Source organism: Mauremys mutica, chromosome 26 (assembly GCF_020497125.1).
Source record: "Mauremys mutica isolate MM-2020 ecotype Southern chromosome 26, ASM2049712v1, whole genome shotgun sequence".
NCBI classification, from domain to species: Eukaryota; Metazoa; Chordata; order Testudines; family Geoemydidae; genus Mauremys; species Mauremys mutica.
Window position 1 is genome coordinate 14,206,024 of NC_059097.1, and position 18,681 is coordinate 14,224,704.

The 18,681-nt window shown below is 49.4% G+C and overlaps 1 pseudogene; it reads left to right on the forward strand.

Moving 5' to 3' along the window:
• Positions 1–18,681, forward strand: part of LOC123356627 — a 69,079-nt pseudogene that overhangs the window by 34,567 nt on the left and 15,831 nt on the right.

An 18,681-nucleotide genomic window follows, 5' to 3' on the forward strand; every position in this document is an offset into this window, starting at 1 on the left:
GTTTGTGCGGAGTTGGTATAGGGCTCAGAAAACTGTCAGAGACCAGACAATAATTCGTTGATCAACGGGCTCACACCATCCTTAGCTTAAGAGCAAAGCTTCGGAGTAAGTGTGGCAAGTTTATTAGGGGTGAGCATCAATGTTTATACACAGAAGTAAACAAAGTGATTAACAGATCATAATGGTCATGCATAATCAATCAAGATTCTACAGGATAAAACAGGTTAAAATGTAAATTAGAAAAGACAAAGGAGGATATGACTACTTATTGGGAGGGGGGAGGTGTCAGGAGTAGTTCGCAGGTCAGAGCCTTGATTAAAAGTTTCAGACAGAGACATCAAGTCTGGATTAAGTTTAAACTCATGAAAAGTTCAGACTCAACAGATCCACTGACTTTCCTTTTGAGAGATCCAGTGTGGGCAGCTTTGAAAAGGTCTCAGGTGGAGTAGAAGCTGTTAAGGAAGTTGAGCAGCCCTATAACCACCTGGCTGTGTGTGGCCAGCTTGTTGGTGGGGAGACAATGCTGTTGGGACAGGAATGTCTCCATGCTGAATCTGTAAGTAAGCAGTCTGTGCTTCAGGATCTGAGGACAGATTCGGTTACTGGTGTTTCAGAGCAGAACAGTTGTATGGCTAAATGCTTGAGGAGGCAGGGGAGAGCAAGCCAGCTCTCACCCTCAGACTCTTTGGATTTGTGTGGTACCTCTGTGAGACAAAGTCCAGCCTTGGAATCCATAGCAGCTGAAGAGTTAAAAGCTAGTGTCTGTGTTGATGCGAATTACTTGGCTGGCAGGGAGAAGACAGAATTGCTAATAGCTGTTAGCACAGAGGGCCCGCCCCATCAGCCAGTGAATTCTGTTAAGCAAGAGAAATCAGGGTTTAATCCAGAAGGAAAGAGAAGACTGAATTTTGCAAAGGGAAGCCACAGGTTAACCCTAAAATGCCCAAACTCCAATGGTATTGAGCCAAGGGTGTGGCATGACAAACATGTTTGTAGATGGACACTTGCAATCAATTTGTTGTTATTGCTAATGCTAACTGTAACAATGTATAATGTGCCTAATCTTTTGGAAAATCCCTTGAACATGTTGAAAGGAATACATGAAAACACACTTTATGTTAAAGGGCCTTGCTATACTGATGTTTCACAGTTAATGCCTGTAAACAGTGTTGGAACTTTTCACAGGGGAAAATACATTCCAGACCTGATGTGCTGTATGAAAGGGGAAACTGAGGCACACTACCATATTGCGTTCATGGCTAAATGCCAAAAGTCCTGTACTATGAACAACATCAATATCTACATTGGTTTAATGTTAATTGGGTTCAAAACATTGGCCAAAGCTGGTATGGATAAAGTAGCTGTTTTCTTTAGCTCTTGGCAAGATCACCTGAAACATACAGGAACCATGCTGCAAAAGCTAACCAAGTTATACCTAGAGTTTGTAAAGAGATCCATTCATGTTATTGAACAGGACTTTGATAAACCATTTCGGTTATACACTGGTACGGCCTCTAGCCCAACACTAGCTGTAGTGAGACAGACCCAAGGAAAGGGGGCTCTTGGGATGCAGTCAGCGATGTTTTGTCATCCCTTCCTGCATCAATTTTGCGTTGGGGGTGTGACGTTATTGATATAAATGGGGACCATATAGAACATGGGTTGCAACCAAGGTCCTGTAGTGGCACCAAATCCTAAGTAAAGGGGGTCATATAAGGTGTCTAAGACCAGGTTCTGGGTTGCTGATTATAATTATGCTGTCTATATGTCTGTATCATTTTTAGTTGAAGTTATGAATGTTGGCTCTATGCTGTCTGTATTTCAAGTTTGTGCTGTGCTTCTGGGGGAAGCCTCCCAGACAAGCTGGTGTTAGCTCTGCCTAGCCTGTTTGATGGCCCATTAAGGACCGTCAGCTACACAATGGACCCATGGAGAGAAGGCAGACACGCCTTGTGACTCAGCAAAGTATGCAGGGACTGGCCCATGTGACTCCAGGCTCCATTTTGCTGTAAATTTCCACAGTGAAGACAAAGAGATTCTTACACCTGGAAAAGTCTATATAAGGCTGATGCTTCATCTCCATCTGGTCTTCAATCCTGCTTCTGACCTCTGGAGGGATTTTTGCTACAAACTGAAGCTCTACACCAGGGACTGAATGACCCATCCCAGCGGGGGATGTTCCAGAGACTCAATTTGAACCTGCAGTTTACTCCATCTCTGCTGCAAGCCTAAACTAAGAACTTTGCCATTACTGTATGTAATTGATTCCATTTAACCAATTCTACCTCTCATCTCTACCTTTTTCCCTTTGTAAATAAACCTTTAGATTTTAGATTCTAAAGGATTGGCAACAGCGTGATTTGTGGGTAAGATCTGATGTGTATATTGACCTGGGTCTGGGGCTTGGTCCTTTGGGATCGAGAGAACCTTTTTCTTTTATTGGGGTGTTGGTTTTCATAACCATTCATCCCCAGGACGAGTGCACTGGTGGTGATGCTGGGAGACTGGAGTGTCTAAGGAAATTGCTTGTGTGACTTGTGGTTAGCCAGTGGGGTGAGACCAAAGTCCTTTTTGTCTGGCTGGTTTGGTTGGCCTTAGAGGTGGAAAAACCCCAGCCTAGGACTGTGACTGCCCAGTTTAAGCAATTGGTCCTGATTTGGCACTCTCAGTTGGGTCCCGCCAGAATCGCTCCGTCACAGTGTGACAATGCGGTTCTGGCGGGACCCAACTGAGAGTGCCAAATTAGGACCAATTGCTTAAACAGGGCAGTCACAGCCCTAGGCTGGGGTTTTTCCACCTCTAAGGCCAACCAAACCAGCCAGACAAAAAGGACTTTGGTCTCACCCCACTGGCTAACCACAAGTCACACAAGCAATTTCCTTAGACACTCCAGTCTCCCAGCATCACCACCAGTGCACTCGTCCTGGGGATAAATGGTTATGAAAACCAACACCCCAGTAAAAGAAAAAGGTTCTCTCGATCCCAAAGGACCAAGCCCAGACCCAGGTCAATATACACATCAGATCTTACCCATAAATCACGCTGTTGCCAATCCTTTAGAATCTAAAATCTAAAGGTTTATTTACAAAGGGAAAAAGGTAGAGATGAGAGGTAGAATTGGTTAAATGGAATCGATTACATACAGTAATGGCAAAGTTCTTAGTTCAGGCTTGCAGCAGTGATGGAGTAAACTGCAGGTTCAAATTAAGTCTCTGGAGTACATCCCCCGCTGGGATGGGTCATCAGTCCTTTGTGCAGAGCTTCAGCTTGTAGCAAAGTCCCTTCAGAGGTATGAAGCAGGATTGAAGACAAAATGGAGATGATGCATCAGCCTTATATAGACTTTTCCAGGTGTAAGAATCTCTTTGTCCTCACTGTGGAACATTACAGCAAAATGGAGTCTGCAGTCACATGGACAAGTCTCTGCATACTTTGCTGAGTCACAAGGCATGTCTGCCTTCTCTCCATGGGTCAATTGTATAGCTGATGGTCCTTAATGGGCCATCAAGCCAACTAGGCAGGGCTAACACCAGCTTGTCTGGGATATTTCCCAGAAGCAGAGCATAATACAAAATACAGACAGTACAGAGCCAATACTTATAACTTCAACTACAAAATGATACACAGACATACAGACAGCATAATCATAACCAGCAACCCAGAACCTGGTCTTAGACACCCTATATGACCCCCTTTTACCTAAGATTTGGTGCCACTACAGGACCTTGGTTGCAACCCATGTTCTATATGGTCCCCATTTATATCAATAACGTCACAGAGGGCAATTAATCCAGCGCCCAGCACTTAGCTGTTTGTTGTTGTTGGCAAAAGTTATTGCCTGTACAGGCTCTAGTCTTCTGTCCTTATTTCCTTTTCCTGCCTGTCCGTGTGTGTCTCGAAAAACTGTCGCTGCTCGAAAAATATCCTGCTTTAACTCTGGGTATCCCGTACCTGGATCTATGGGTCCTAGAATCACTTTCATTGTTGAATTTAAACCATCGAGCAATGCAGTCTTAAAAGCCACTGTATCAGGGGCAGTTCCTCGAACCACTGGCACAACCCCAGAGGCCATGGCCAAAATCTCCTCCTTAATCACATACAAGTACTGCCCAATCAGAGGCATTAGTACAGGCCTGGGCCAGAACCTCATAATCTGCCAGCCTCCACCCAGTCTGGGAGAACACCTTCAGCATCCAGTCCAGACACGTGTCCTTCTCTAGGGGTCCCAGGAGCTGAGCAGATGCCTGGACCTGATCTGGGGTAAAATCAGAAACCTCAGTAACGGTTTTCCTGGTTTGCCTTTGCTGTTGTGCATCATCTGGGTTAGGTTCCTCACTAGTTACCACCCTTGTGATCACTGGAGCCACAGGATTGAGCTCCTGTGTCTTTAATTTCAAATCCTGCACTTCCCTGTGTGCAGGGGCATAGGGCCCCTCAGGAAGAACATCTGGGGGGTACGGGCATCCAGGATCCTTCCAACTAGTCCTCTTCCAAGTGTCTGTGTCCCTAGTGCCCATGCTCACACTCCCCTGTATCGCTGCCACAATGCCCCTCTGGGCCCCCAACATGCTTTCCAGCTTCTCTCTTCGCTGCCTGCAGGCTGTGTGATCACTGCCTGTCTGGGCCCGATCCTTATTTTCCTGTAACACTGCTCTGACAGCTGCCTGTGCATCTCCCAGATTCATCTGCAACTCAGAGAGCTCACTATTCAGGCTTTCCACTCTGAGGCTTTAGCTGCTCACACTCTCCCGTTTTTTGCTTGCAGAGTGGTTGCATTCTGTAATACAGAGGCTGCACTGGCCCATTCAGATGCCTTATACTGAGCCAGAGTGTCCTTGACTACAGCCAAATCAAATTTGTAATCCTCCAGTTGCCTTTCCTGGAGTGCTACCAGGCTGGAGAGATTGGTGACTGTTTTCCACAATGCCCAGGCTGCTGCTGCTTTGGTTTTGGTTTCATGCACTTACAGAATGCTTCAAACCCCTTATAAGCAGAATCCAGGGCATCTCTCCCCGGGAACAAATCTTGTCCCCATGGGCATGGACCCCTTTCTGCTACCTCCTCAGCTAATACCCACCCCTCCTGGTCCCTTTGCCTGGTTTCCATTCCCTCCTGTTGCTTCAGGGTGAACATTCTGCCAAGCAGGTGGTTGCCCTTTAACACAATGCCACAAGTACTCTGCTATTATTGTGTTTGGCTGGATCAATTCGGTCCAAATGACCTTAGGCTGCCTGCATTCTCTCCACCAAATGTGTTACCCACAAACATTTCTCTGACTCTTTCATGCTGTAGGGACACACACACCCTTACCCAATTCCTAGGGCTCAGGGTGCACCTTCCTGCGGGTTGGGAGGATCTTTAGCCACTGAAAGAGCCTCACACAGAGAGTCCTGGCAGCTGTTATCTTAGGCTGGGTCTTGGAGGTGAATTCTTCTCCTTGGGGTTCCTTGTCTCCTTTGGTCTTCTTCAGACTTCAAAGAGAAACTGCTGAGCTTCAGTTCATTTGCAAATTTGACTCCATCAGGTCAGGATTAAACAAAGACTGAATGGCTAGCCAACTACAAAAGCAGTTTCTCCTCCCTTGGTGTTCACACCTCAACTGCTAGAAGAGGGCCTCATCCTCCCTGATTGAACTAACCTCGTTATCTCTAGCCTGATTCTTGCCTGCATATTTATACCTGCCTCTGGAAATTTCCACTACGTTCACCCTCGAAAGCTTATGCTCCAATACATCTGTTGGTCTATTAGGTGCGACAGGACTCTTTTTTACAGATCCAGACTAACACGGCTACCCCTCTGATACTTATCAGAGGGGTAGCCGTGTTAGTCTGGTTCTGTAGAAGCAGCAAAGAATCCTGTGGCACCTTATAGACTAACAGACGTTTTGCAGCATGAGCTTTCGTGGGTGAATACCCACTTCTTGCATCCGAAGAAGTGGGTATTCACCCACGAAAGCTCATGCTGCAAAACGTCTGTTAGTCTATAAGGTGCCACAGGATCCTCTGATACTTGACAATGTAATTTCTTACTCTAAATCTTATTTCAGGCAGGTTGCAAAGTGTCTCTGGTTCAGAGTTCCAGTTATATTTCTTTTCAGACTGGACCCCTGTCTCAATCTGGACTCCCCGCCGCCCCCCCCCCCCCCAGCCTTCTCTTCAGGGGGCTTTAGCAGTCTTTCTTCTTGGGCAGACAGGCCATGGAGAAGAGGAATCTCATTTGCCTTCCTACCCTTCAATAGGATTTACATAAGCTGGGAATCCTTTGTTTCCCAAACTTGGTCCCCCTTCCCTTCCAGTGGAAAGTTACAAGAAGTCCCAGGTAATGTTGAGTATCCGGTGATGAGACCACCTGACTCTGTAGTATCACAGGGTCCAGGAGTCACTGGCAGTATGCAGCCTTTTCACAGTCCATTGTCTTCGCTGATGGCCCATCCGCCCTGTCTGGCTTATCCATTGTTGTATCTGAAATGTTAGCAGTGGGCGTCACCCAAAGTAGCATAGTTGAAATACAAATACATAGTCAATATTCCCAGCTTCAGATACAGAAATGACATGTGCATACTGATTGGATAATCACAGTCAGTAAATTCAGCAAAGAGTCCTGTGGTACCTTATAGACTAACAGACGTATTGGAGCATGAGCTTTCGTGGGTGAATACCCACTTCGTCGGATGCATGTCAGTAAATTATAACTTTTCCAATGATATCTGACGAGACCCATCTTGCACAAAGTACGTCTCTGTTATCACATATTCACTTCCGTAAAGAATATTGAGGGAAATGTCGCACTCATATACCAGTTTTCAGAGTTCATTGACGTCTGCCTTTTTGAAGTCCGTTGTCCTTATTTTCCTGCTCTAACGCCTTCCTTCTCTTAGAATCACGAAATCATCATTTCATGAACGATTTTGCCCATATTGCTTTCCACTAGGGTTACCATACGTCCGCATTCTCTCGGACATGTCCGGCTTTTTGGGTTATAAAGTCCAGGGGGGAATTTGTAAAACTCTCAAAAAAGGTCTGGGATTTCCCTCCCCATGCAGAGTGTGGCGCAGCTGACAGAGAGGCCGAGCCGGATTGAGCCTCTCGCATCGCGGCCTCCGGCAGCCAGAGCCCCTCCCCTTTTCCCTGGCTCCTCCCCCTCCTCTGCAGCCTCAGGGTAGAGGGAGGTAGGGGGTTAGATGGGTCGGAGGTTCGGGGGGGCAGTCAGGGGACAGGGAGTGATTGGATAGGTGTGGGAGTCCCGGGGGTCTGTCAGGGTGTGGGGGTGTGGATAGGGGGTGGGGCAGTCAGGGAACAGGTAGGGGATGGAGTCCTAGGGGAACAGTTAGGATGGGGGGGGTCTCAGGAGGGGGCAGTCGGGGACAAGGAGAAGGGAGGCTTAGATAGAGGGTGGGGTCCCGGGGGATGGTTAGGGGCAGGAGTCCCGGGAATGATCAGGGGACAAGGAGCAGGGGGGGTTGGATGGGTTGGGGGTTCTGGGGGAGGCAGTCAGGGGGAGGGAAGTGGGAGGGAGTGGATAGGGGGTGGGGCTCCCCCCCCCATGGAGTGTCCTCATTTTTTGAAAGTTCAGGTATGGTAACCCTACTTTCCACCTTCTGTTTCCTAACAAACCCCTGCCTGTTAGTCAGACTCAACCCTACAATGCCCGTCCCCCTGGTTACTACGTCCATCTTCTGAAGCAAACAGGTGTCCCCAACACATTCCAAGAACTTACTGGCCGCTTTGTGTTTGTTTAATTCCTTTTCTAACAGGTGTCTGGGTAGCTAAAGCCCCCTCCCCGCCCCCAATTACTAATTGTGTTCTGAATATTTCTGTTATTTGCATGACAGAGTCGAGAACATCCGTCTGCGGGGAAAGAGCCGGGGGGAATTGAGATGTGATGTTACTGTCCTGTTCTGACACGTCCCCTTCTTGCCCTGACAGGCTGCACCGTCACGTCCCACCCTTCCAGGGAGCAGGGAAGGGAAATGGCTGCCTTGGAGCCAGCTCAGGTAGGGATTATCGGGGAGTTGCTGGTGGGCCCCTGTTGACAGGAGAAGGGCAGTAAAGACATAGGACGTGGCTGCTTCTGGGGTGGTCAGGAGCTGGGAGGGGGGCAGGAAATACCCAGGGTGGAGAAAGGGAGGGGACAGAGCGTGACAAACCTGGTGGGATTAGTTTACGTTGGGGCCTAGATTCTAGCAACAGACCCATGGGATTTGTGGGTGGAAATTCCCTAATTTGTCAAGAGGAAACACCCCCCCCCCCAAACTGGGCCGGGGAAACGTACCAGCCTCCAGTACTGGAGTCTGAACTTACTAGCCAGAGGGCAGCCCACAGTGAGGCCCAGGGAAGACACCCCATCCCTTCCCATCCAAGTGCTGGCAGTGGGGAGGGTGTTGGGATTCCTGCCAGGGGGCCTGTCCCTGGGCCCTGCTGGGGGCTCCATCTCCTGTATCAGCTTCTGGCAGGTAGGTGAGTGATGAATGTTCAGACCCCTCCCATCTCTGTCTGCTAGAAGGGGCGAGGGGCTCTCTCTCTCTTTCTCCCCTCCCCCTGATGCCTCCTGGCTGCTCTGATGGGGAGGGGGTGGGATCCTGCCTGCCTCCCAGAGCTTCCATGTGATTGGCCCTCTCCCCTGTGACCGGTGGGGTTGTCACTTGGCAGCAGGTGCAGAGTGGGGGGCTCTTGCTCTTTCAGGGGCCGGTGACCTTCGAGGAGGTGGCTGTGTATTTCACCAGGGAAGAGTGGGCTCTGCTGGACCCCGCTCAGAGAGCCCTCTACAGAGACGTCATGCAGGAGAACTACGAGAACGTGGCCTCGCTGGGTAAGGATTCCTGTCCCCTCGGTTCTTAGAAGGGGAAATGAAGAGTGAAGGTTCACAAGGCACCCTCAGCTTTGCCCTGTTTCAGCGACACCCCGACAGGCCAGTGACCCATAGACCAGCGCTCGGCCCTCCCCGCTACAGAACACTTTGGGAGCAGAGCACAGGCGCAGTAGCACAAACGCTGACACAGTCTCTTTGCTAAGGCAAAACCTGGGGATAAATCCGATGTAGGGAACAGAAGCTGCCTGCCCTGGCCTGCGCTCAGACACTGAGCCTACTGCACACAGTCCATCTCAGACTTTCGTAATGTCACCACCTCTTTACCCTTCCAATGAGGATTCCTTCTGAGTCGTTGCCTTCGCTTACCCTCCCTGAGCCCCGGAGACCCCTAGCATGTATGGCACCAGCCTGCTGACAATCCTTGTGGCAAGAACACACCCTTGTGCACCTTTATTGACGCCGTCTCTGCCAGTCAGCACTGAAATGAGGAATACCTGCTCCTTCCAGTTTCACGTGCACCTCTCTCCGTGTCACAGCTCTGCCAGGCTGCTTCAGTTAGTCCCTCCACCGTTCATGTAAAGGTACAGGGCAAGATGCATGCTGCTGGAGTGCCTGTGGATAAATGCTGCTGTTCAGCTCTGAGGAACATAAAACACACAGTGGCATGTTCTTAGTCCTTCCTTCTGTCGATCAATAAATTTTAAGGCCAGGGGAGACTATTAGATCATCTAGTCTGACCTCCTGTGTAATACAGGCCATGGAGTTTCGTCCAGTTACCATTGCAGTGCACTGAATACCTTGCGTTTGATGAAAACATCTTCCAGAAAGGCATCCTGTCCTGACTTGAAGCCTTCAAGAGATGGAAAATTGGCCCCTTCCTTGGATAGTTTGTTAACCTTTGCACCACCCTCCCAGTGACATTTGCCAGCTCCAGGGCTAGGGGGTAAGGGGAGAGTTAAGCTTGCATTGCAGGGGTGGTGTGTAGTTTAGTTCTTCATTCCCTGGTTTTCAGAGGTTTTATTTTTCACCACCATCCATGTGCTGGAAGGGCCCGAGGCAGCACTAGGCAACCTTAACTCTGCTTCATGTACGTTATGGGCGTTTAATTTCCATGATTTTCTGTTTAATGGACTTTTTTGCCACTGTAACTGTGTCGACACTACAGCTTTTGCTGCAGTTTATGTTAGGTAGGGATGAGATTTTTCACATCGCTAACTGACAGAGCTATGGGCTCAGAGGTAGTTCCAGCATCTCAGGTGACAGTCCCAAGGGCGACTCTGTGACCCAACCCATCACAGGAGGATCTGGTGGGGGGGAGGAAGGGAAGGAGTCAGGGAGTCAGAGATTGTAGCACTTAGGGTTAGGGCTGAGGCTGCTTTTGCGGAAGTCTCTAATGACCTGTCCCTAGGCAAAGCTCAGAACCAGCATTCCATCCTCCTCCTCGACCTGTCAGCTGTCTGACACCACTGACCGTGGTCGTCTTCTTGAAATCTGGTCTTCCCTTCTCCTCGCCTGGTTAGGGTTAAGGTGGGGAGAAGTAGTAACTGGCTTGTTGTGCAGCATTGGATGTTTAGGCTGGGTCTTAGGAAAAACTTTCCAACTGTGAGTACAGATAAGTACAGGAATACGTTCCCAAGAGAGGTTGTGGAATGCTGGTCGCTGGAGGTTTTTAAGAAGAGGTTAGACAGATGGTCTGTGTATACTTGGTCCTGCCTCAGGGCTGGAGGATGGACTAGCTGACATCTCAAGGTCCTTTCACCCCTGTGTTTCTGTGATTTTATGATTCATGATCCTAGCCCTTCACTTTGACCTTGTCTCCCTCTGGAGAATGGGGGTGTCATGAATAGTTAGTAAAGGGTTAAAGCATAGTACCTGGTGGGCACCTGACCTGAGGACCAATCAGGGAAGAGAATTTGAAATTCCTAGGAGGGAACTTTTCCCTCTGTGTGTGTGTGTATTGTTCTTAGCCGTCTGGAGTTACAAGAGTCCAGATGGTTTAATCAAGTCTACAAGTTTCTACCTTTCTGAACTAATTTCTTCTAGTCAAGATAGTGAGTATTAGAAAGATACTTGGTGTCCTCACCTAATAATCCTATGCTTGCAATTCTGTGTGTTTGTTATTGATTATTCTTAATTCTGCTTGTACTGGTTGTACTGAGAAGGAGAGGGGATTCTCTCCAGAACTTAGCAAGATTATACCCTATGAGTGTCCAGCTTGGACTCATAGAGATTCTGTATTTTCTTGTTTTCTTTTAATAAATTCTTCCTATAAAGATTTGATTAAATTCCTTCCACTGTGGATAGCGGAAGGGGCTAAGACGCTCTCTCTCGGTGATTCACAGAGTGGCTAGCAGAGAGGGAGGGGGGAAGTGGGCTGCTTCCCTGTGTGTGGGAGATTCAAGGAGTTTGAATCAAGGTATCTCTCTCTCCGGAGCAGGCTGGAGAGAGGGGAGGGGGAAGGTTCCTCCTCTGTGAGTTGATCTGTGTTCCCAGGGAGTGTCTTTGAAGGGAGACAGGGGGGAAACAGGGTGTCCCGGCCCACGTATTGACCGCGGTGGTGGCGGCAAAGGGGACCTACCCTAGGATTTTGGGGTGGGGGAAGACATGCGGGTCCTCACTTTGAAACCCCCCATTTTCAAGTGAGGGTGCAGACTCTGACAGGGGGCTTTATTTAGTATGCCTGGGTCAGCTTCCCTCTCAATGTGCTTTGTTAGTCACTGGGTGGGAAGGAGTGAATTCCTCTCCTGGGATGGGGATGTAATTCCTGTTAAAGTAGCATAGGCCTGTCTCCATTTACACTGAACAATGGAAGTCTCAAAGACTGGAGGTTAACGTGTAATGACTGGGTTCGAGGGAAGCAGAACATGGGAACACAACTGCCCTGCCCTTTTGGACACAGGAACTAGGGTACAAACAGACTGGGCTTAAGTTTGCTGCTATCCAGGGCAAAAAGACAAGGCGACAGTCGCGGTCGCTGGTCGCTGGAGGTTTTTAAGAAGAGGTTAGACAGATGGTCTGTGTATACTTGGTCCTGCCTCAGGGCTGGAGGATGGACTAGCTGACACCTTGAGGTCCTTTCACCCCTGTGTTTCTGTGATTTTATGATTCATGGTCCTAGCCCTTCACTTTGACCTTGTCTCCCTCTGGAGAATGGGGGCTTTATTTAGTATGCCTGGGTCAGCTTCCCTCTCAATGTGCTTTGTTAGTCACTGGGTGGGAAGGAGTGAATTCCTCTCCTGGGAAGGGGATGTAATTCATGTTGAAGTAGCATAGGCCTGTCTCCATTTACACTGAACAATGGAAGTCTCAAAGACTGGAGGTTAACGTGTAATGACTGGGTTTGAGGGAAGCAGAACATGGGAACACAACTGCCCTGCCCTTTTGGACACAGGAACTAGGGTACAAACAGACTGGGCTTAAGTTCGCTGCTATCCAGGGCAAAAAGACAAGGCGACAGAGAGAGAGCGGTTGCAGATTGGGCTGGAGCTCAGTCTCTGAAGCCTGAGCTGCAGTGTCTACACCAGCGGTATGTGTACCCCTGGGTTACGCAGAGATCTTCCAGAGTTGCTATGGAAAACTTACTAGCCAACTCAGTACAAAGTAAAATTTCATACAGTGACTTGCTTATGCTGATCTATATACTATACACTGAAATGTAAGTACAATTTTATATTCCAATTATGTATTTTACAGTTTATATGGTAAAAATGAGCAAGTCAGCAATTCACAGTGTGCGGTGACCCTTTTGTGTTTTTATGTCTGATTTTGTAAGCAAGTCATTTTTAAATGAGGTGTAACTCGGAGGTACGCAAAACAAATCAGACTCCTGACAGGAGCACAGTAGTGTGGAAAGCCACCAGTCTACACAGCTGTTTTTAATGTGCTAGCACCTACAGTGGAGCACCCATAGGGAGACACATCTCAAAGAACCATCATTGATGCACAAGTTGAGTAACTTCTTCTTTTGCGTGTTACCTGATCTCACTGGTCTTCTTTCCTCTGAGCAGGGTTCCCAGTTTCCAAACCTGATGTCATCTCCCATCTGGAACGAAGGGAAGAGCTGTGGGCCCCAGATCTCCAGGGCTCAGAGGAAAGAGAGATCCTGAGAGGCAGTTGCATGGGTGAGAGATCATTAAACCTTCTCAGTGTTTGAAGGAAACAGCTGGGATTCCCAGCAAAGACCTTGTGAGGTCTCTGGGTTCAGGATGATCCCCAGCAGGTGTCATATCTTTAGGGCAGATACTGTTCATGGCTTCCTACCCATCCTAACTCCTGGCACTAGTTCCCTCCCCAGACTCCCTTTTCTCTGGGGAATGTTTGGATGTGAACTGGATGCAGAATTGATCCCCTCCTCTCGCCCCTTTGGGGAAGAATTTGGGGAAATTCAGTCCCTGGTTTTTCTCCATCTCCAACTATTCTCTTGGTTTGTTCCCCCCTTTTGTCTTCTGGTTTCTGAGGTTTTTCTTCCCCTGTCCCATCAGATGAGGGGATAGTGAGAGAGACCATGGAGCAGAAGCTTCAGCAGGAAGAGGAGCAAGTGGAAGCGCGTGGGGCATTGTTGCAAAGAAGTAAAGGGAGTGTGTCCAGGAGTTGTGAGCAGGGAAAAGGCTCTCAGTGGCAGCACAGGCCAGAGAAGCGGCAGGGAAAGCAGCCAGCGCAGAAGGTTGGAATATCTGTTAATTATCAGGGAACTCACAGAGGGCTGAAGGAAACCACAGCCCAGCAGAGAATCCTGATGGAAGAGAGAGAGAACATGGGCTTTGAGTGTGGGATAAAGTTCAGGAGGCGCTCACACCATCAGAGGATCCACACAGGGGAGAAACCTTATGAATGCCGTGAGTGCGGGAAAACCTTTGCTCGGAACTCAAGCCTTGTTATACATCAGAGCGTCCACACAGGAAAGAAACCCTATAAATGCTGTGAGTGCAGAAAAACCTTCGCTCGGCGCTCACACTTCATTAGCCATCAGAGGATCCACACAGGGGAGAAACCTTATGAATGCAGTGAGTGCGGGAAAACTTTCACTGAGCGATCAAACCTTATTCGCCATCAGAGGAGTCACACAGGGGAGAAACCCTATAAATGCTGTGAGTGCGGGAAAACCTTCACTCAGCGCTCACACCTTATTCACCATCAGCGGATCCACACAGGAGAGAAACCCTATGAATGCTGTGAGTGTGGGAAAACCTTCACTCGGAGTTCAGCCCTTATTCGCCATCAGAGGAGTCACACAGGGGAGAAACCCCATAAATGCTGTGAGTGTGGGAAAACCTTCACTCAGCGCTCAACCCTTATTTGCCATCAGAGGAATCACACAGGGGAGAAACCCTATAAATGCTGTGAGTGCGGGAAAACCTTCACTCAGCGCTCACACCTCATTGGCCATCAGAGGATCCACACAGGAGAGAAACCCTATAAGTGCTGTGACTGTGGGAAAACCTTCACTCACAGATCAGGCCTTAATACACATCAGAGGATCCACACAGGAGAGAAACCCTATAAATGCTGTGAGTGCGGGAAAACCTTCGCTCGGCACTCAAACCTTATTCACCATCAGCAGATCCACACTGGAGAGAAATCCTATAAGTGCTGTGACTGTGGGAAAACCTTCACTCACAGATCAGGCCTTAATACACATCAGAGGATCCACACAGGAGAGAAACCTTATAAATGCTGTGAGTGCGGGAAAACTTTCAGTGTGCGCTCAAAGCTTACTCGCCATCAGAGAATCCACAAAGGCTAGCGCCCCTCTGAATCCTGAGTGCAGGAAAACCTTCGCTGAGAGATCCCACCTTATTCGCCATCAGGGAATCCACACAGGAGAGAAACCCTATGAATGCTGTGAGGGCGGGAAAACCTTCGCTGAGAGATCCCACCTTATTCTCCATCAGAGGAGCCACACAGGAGAGAAACCTTATGAAATTCTTCCATCACAGCTCTTCTCTTATTTATCACCAGAGAAGCCCATGGTGTTTTTCATCAACTCCTGTGTCATGGAAGTTTGTGTCCCTCCAACAGGAATGTCCCTCAGTCCCAAGTGGGGGAACCAGGAGTGACCTTTACTAGGTACATGGAGGTTAAATCTACCTGGGCTTTGGCTCCACTAGGGTTTTGCATGGAGTTAGCTAGATTGAGTTAGCAATTCTGATATAAAAACACAACTATTTTTTTCAAGAAAGAAAATAGCCCATATAGTGTCCAGGGTAACATAGCAAATCTCCTCACCACTGGACACAATCTTCATCACTTTTCCTGGTCTAACCAAATTTGGGGCATCATGTTTATACTTTTCCTCCCACTGCAAAGTGATTGTTAATCATCAGATTCCCCTACTAGGGACAGATTGGCTTATTCCCAGTTGTTCCCACATTGCCCTGGGTTCTGCTGAATAGCAGTTGGGTTTTGTACCATTTTTCTCATAAGAACATCAGAACGGGGGCTTTGGGCTTCAGCTGTGGGGCCCTGCAGACCATCTGAAACCAGCTCACAGACCCCCGGGGGTCACACTGCTCTGCACGGTATTGCAGTAATGTTTGTACAAGGTGTGATGCTGGCAGAGCAACTTACGTCAGAGTGTATTCAGGCCAATTGATGTGTGTATATATCAAAGCGATTGTTAAATGTAGAAGTGTATTGGGTGTTTAAGGGTCCTGAAAACGAGTGGAATGTTGTTTGCATTGTTTTCACTTATCTGTATTCTGTTACAGTGTAATAGCAAACAGTTACATTGTGTAAACTCACTAAATAACCCATCCAACGCCAATTAAGGTTTTTGGAATGCAAAGGAAGAAAAGGTGCATTTCAAAGCCAGTGGTGGTAAGAAGCAGGATTCCTGGGGCGTTTGCGCTGTTGTTGCACAGGGTGGGAGTGGTGTCAGGCTTAGAGAGGCTGGGTTCAGAGCTAGAGATTAGGGTGGGGGTGAGGATTGGGCTACGGTTTTGGTTTAGGGCTGGGAACCAGGTTATAGGGTGAGGGTTCAACTTGGGTTCCGGGTAGGGGGTGAGGTCGGGGTTTATATTTTGGGAGGAGGGTTTGGCCAGCAGCTGCATAGAAGTGTGGGTGACAAGGGTGCCAACCAATAGTAATTTATAAGTAGGTTTTTTGAGGTTGTTTTAGTGTCAGTAGCACCCTAGGGAGGGGGTAGGGTCATGTTTGCTACAGTGTTGGGGCAGAGGATGGCAAGTTGACCCATCATTGTTAAACTAAGGTTTTTGTCATGGTTATTTTAATAAAAGTCATGGAAAGGTTGTGGGCACTGAATCTCAGTAATAAGGTGTAAAAAGATCTGTTTCTCCAGCAGGATTTTTACATCACAACCTACTAAACATGTGGGAAGAGGGGGCAGGTTACTCCCCTTTCCCTTCACTCTGAACCACCTGTACCGTGCTGGAGGGGAGACAGCTGCAGGTCCCCTTTTGCCCCAGCTCTGTATTGAGATGTCATAGCGGGAGCCAGGCACTAAGCAGGGGGGTGGATTGCGGGGAAAAGGGTACAGGGGTACACTGTGAGAAGGGGCGGGGCTTGGGCAGAAGGGGTGGGGCCTCCACAAGCCAGGGGTTCACCCACCACCCATGCTTGAACTATCCTGCCTGGTAGCAAGGCAGAGGTGGGAAGGTTTGAAGAAAAAGGGTGAGAAAGGGTCACATGACCAGGAGGTTATCTGTCTGGCACCAGGAGATGTATACAAGGGACTTGCAGGGTATGCTGGCTGCCGAGGAAGCAGCCTGTATTTGGTCACGTAATCATCCAGAGGAAAACATCAACCGTTTACCCGTTCCATCCCACCAAGCGGTCCTGATCCCTGGTGACGTGGTCCTCGAGCTCCTGATCCTAATTCCCTTGAACAAGAGAGAGAGGAAACATGAGCTGACTCCATGCAGTCTAGAGCCATTTACAGCAACAGAGTAACACTGAAACTTTATTCATAGTTGGGTCTAAGCTTCAGGGCTGCTTGTACTCTGTAAACCACTGAGCTGTTTTGTTCTATTTTGCATTTACCGCCCTGTCTATCCTTTATCCTGCCCAGTTACTAAATCCCTCTTAGTTCATCCCTTTCAGAGCGTTTCAGTTTAATTTTCCCGCTGCGACCAATAGGTGACAGGCTTCCTCTGCAGAGTGGGACACGGGCCACGTGCTGGAGGATTTTCTGCACGTTGAGGTCTTTAAACCACGATTTGAGGACTTCAGTAGCTCAGCCATAGGTTAGGGGTTTGTTACAGGAGTGGATGGGTGAGATTCTGTGCAGGAGGTCAGACTAGACAATCATAACAGTCCTTTCTGACCTTAACATCTATGAAACTCTGAGATATATGGGGTGGGGGCTGCACTGTGATGTAGAGGAGTGTCGGGTTCCCAAGGTGTGGGAATGTGGGATTCAGAAGCCCCGGGGAGTAAGGGCAAGGTGAAGGGGGCTTGGAGGACCCCAGTGGGGCTGGGAAGGGGAACCCGGCAGGCTCGAGGGGGAACAGGAATCGGAGAGGGGAACCTGGCAGGCTGTGGATGGTGTGAGGGCGTGCAGTGCTGGGAAAGCGGGGCCCAGCCCATGGAGAAATAGGTTGGAGCCAACTAGGGTTGAGATGTAGGGATGGGGTGTCACGGAGGATGTTGGGGTGCCCTGAGATGGATCAGGAGGAGCAAGGGAAAATCCAGGTAAAAGGGGCAGGTCGAGGGGGCTGGGCAGATTGTTGGCAAGCCTGGGGATGTGGGAGCAGGTTGGAGGATGTTGAATGGGTTCTGGTAGCGGGTGCCGAAGGAGATGCTGGGTGCGCTACCTCGAGTAGCCACCTGGGGTCACTAAGCATTTCCCACATGGAGCAAGAATGAAACCTGGTGGCCAATCCAGGTAATGCACCAGCCATTTCCCTCATCAAGGGACAGTGGCACCATGTGGCCATTTGCTGTCGTGCACAAAGCGTTTCCCTCACACTGCAGGAGTGACACTGGGAGAGGCGAGTGAGGGACTTGGCCCACACACCACAGGAGAGAGAAAAGGAGGGAGGGAGAAAGGAAAAACAGCGGAGGAAGGTAAGTCGTCCTACTAGATTCAACTTTCCGCTGCGGAGGACGCACTGCTCCTGGCCAGAGAAATGAGCACCCCCTGAAACCGGGCACGTTGTCTCCCTCGTAACCACAGCTGGTCAGGAACCTTTTCTTACACACCCAGCCAATGGGGCCTCCCTACCTGGAGCCAGGTGAGCCGTGAGCAGAGTCCTCACCAAAGCAGACACTTATCTCACTGACAATAGCGGCTGCTCCGCTCCCAGATGGACGGCTTTTGCCTGGCATCAACAATTCTCACGGTCTCCTCGCTCTGGCTCTCTTCCTATCGCAGGAAGGCAGCAGACTGATGTGTGACCTTACTTCCCTAAACCCAGCACAAGGGGGAAAACAGCTAAGTTACCACCTTGGCAATTGGGGTTGGGTGTAGGGATGGAGTGGAACCCCCAGCGGCCTCAGCTGGGCGCATGGCAATGGGAGGGGGCTGCGGCTGGGCACCGAGGGTCGCAGGTTGGGCGGGGAGGGGGCTGGGGGGACTGAGGCTGCGGGGCAATGTAGGGATGGGTTTATGGGGGGGTGAGAAGAGGGATTGGTGCTCCTGGTGGTGCTGGGAGGGGGGATTGGTGTGAGGCCCAGCTGGGGTGATGTGGTGGCAGGTTGGTTTAGGGCCCACGTGGGGACAGGAGGGATGCAGGTGGGTGGAGGGGAGATGAGATAATTTTGGATGAGCAGGGTGGGGGGGTGAAGATGTCCCAAGGGGAGGGAATGAGAGGGGCCAGGGGGTCTTTATCTAGGTGAGTGGAGGAGGGTGTGAGTGCCTGGGGGGGTAGGAGCAGGAGGTGAAGTGGTTTCAGAGGAGGAAACTGAGACCCATAA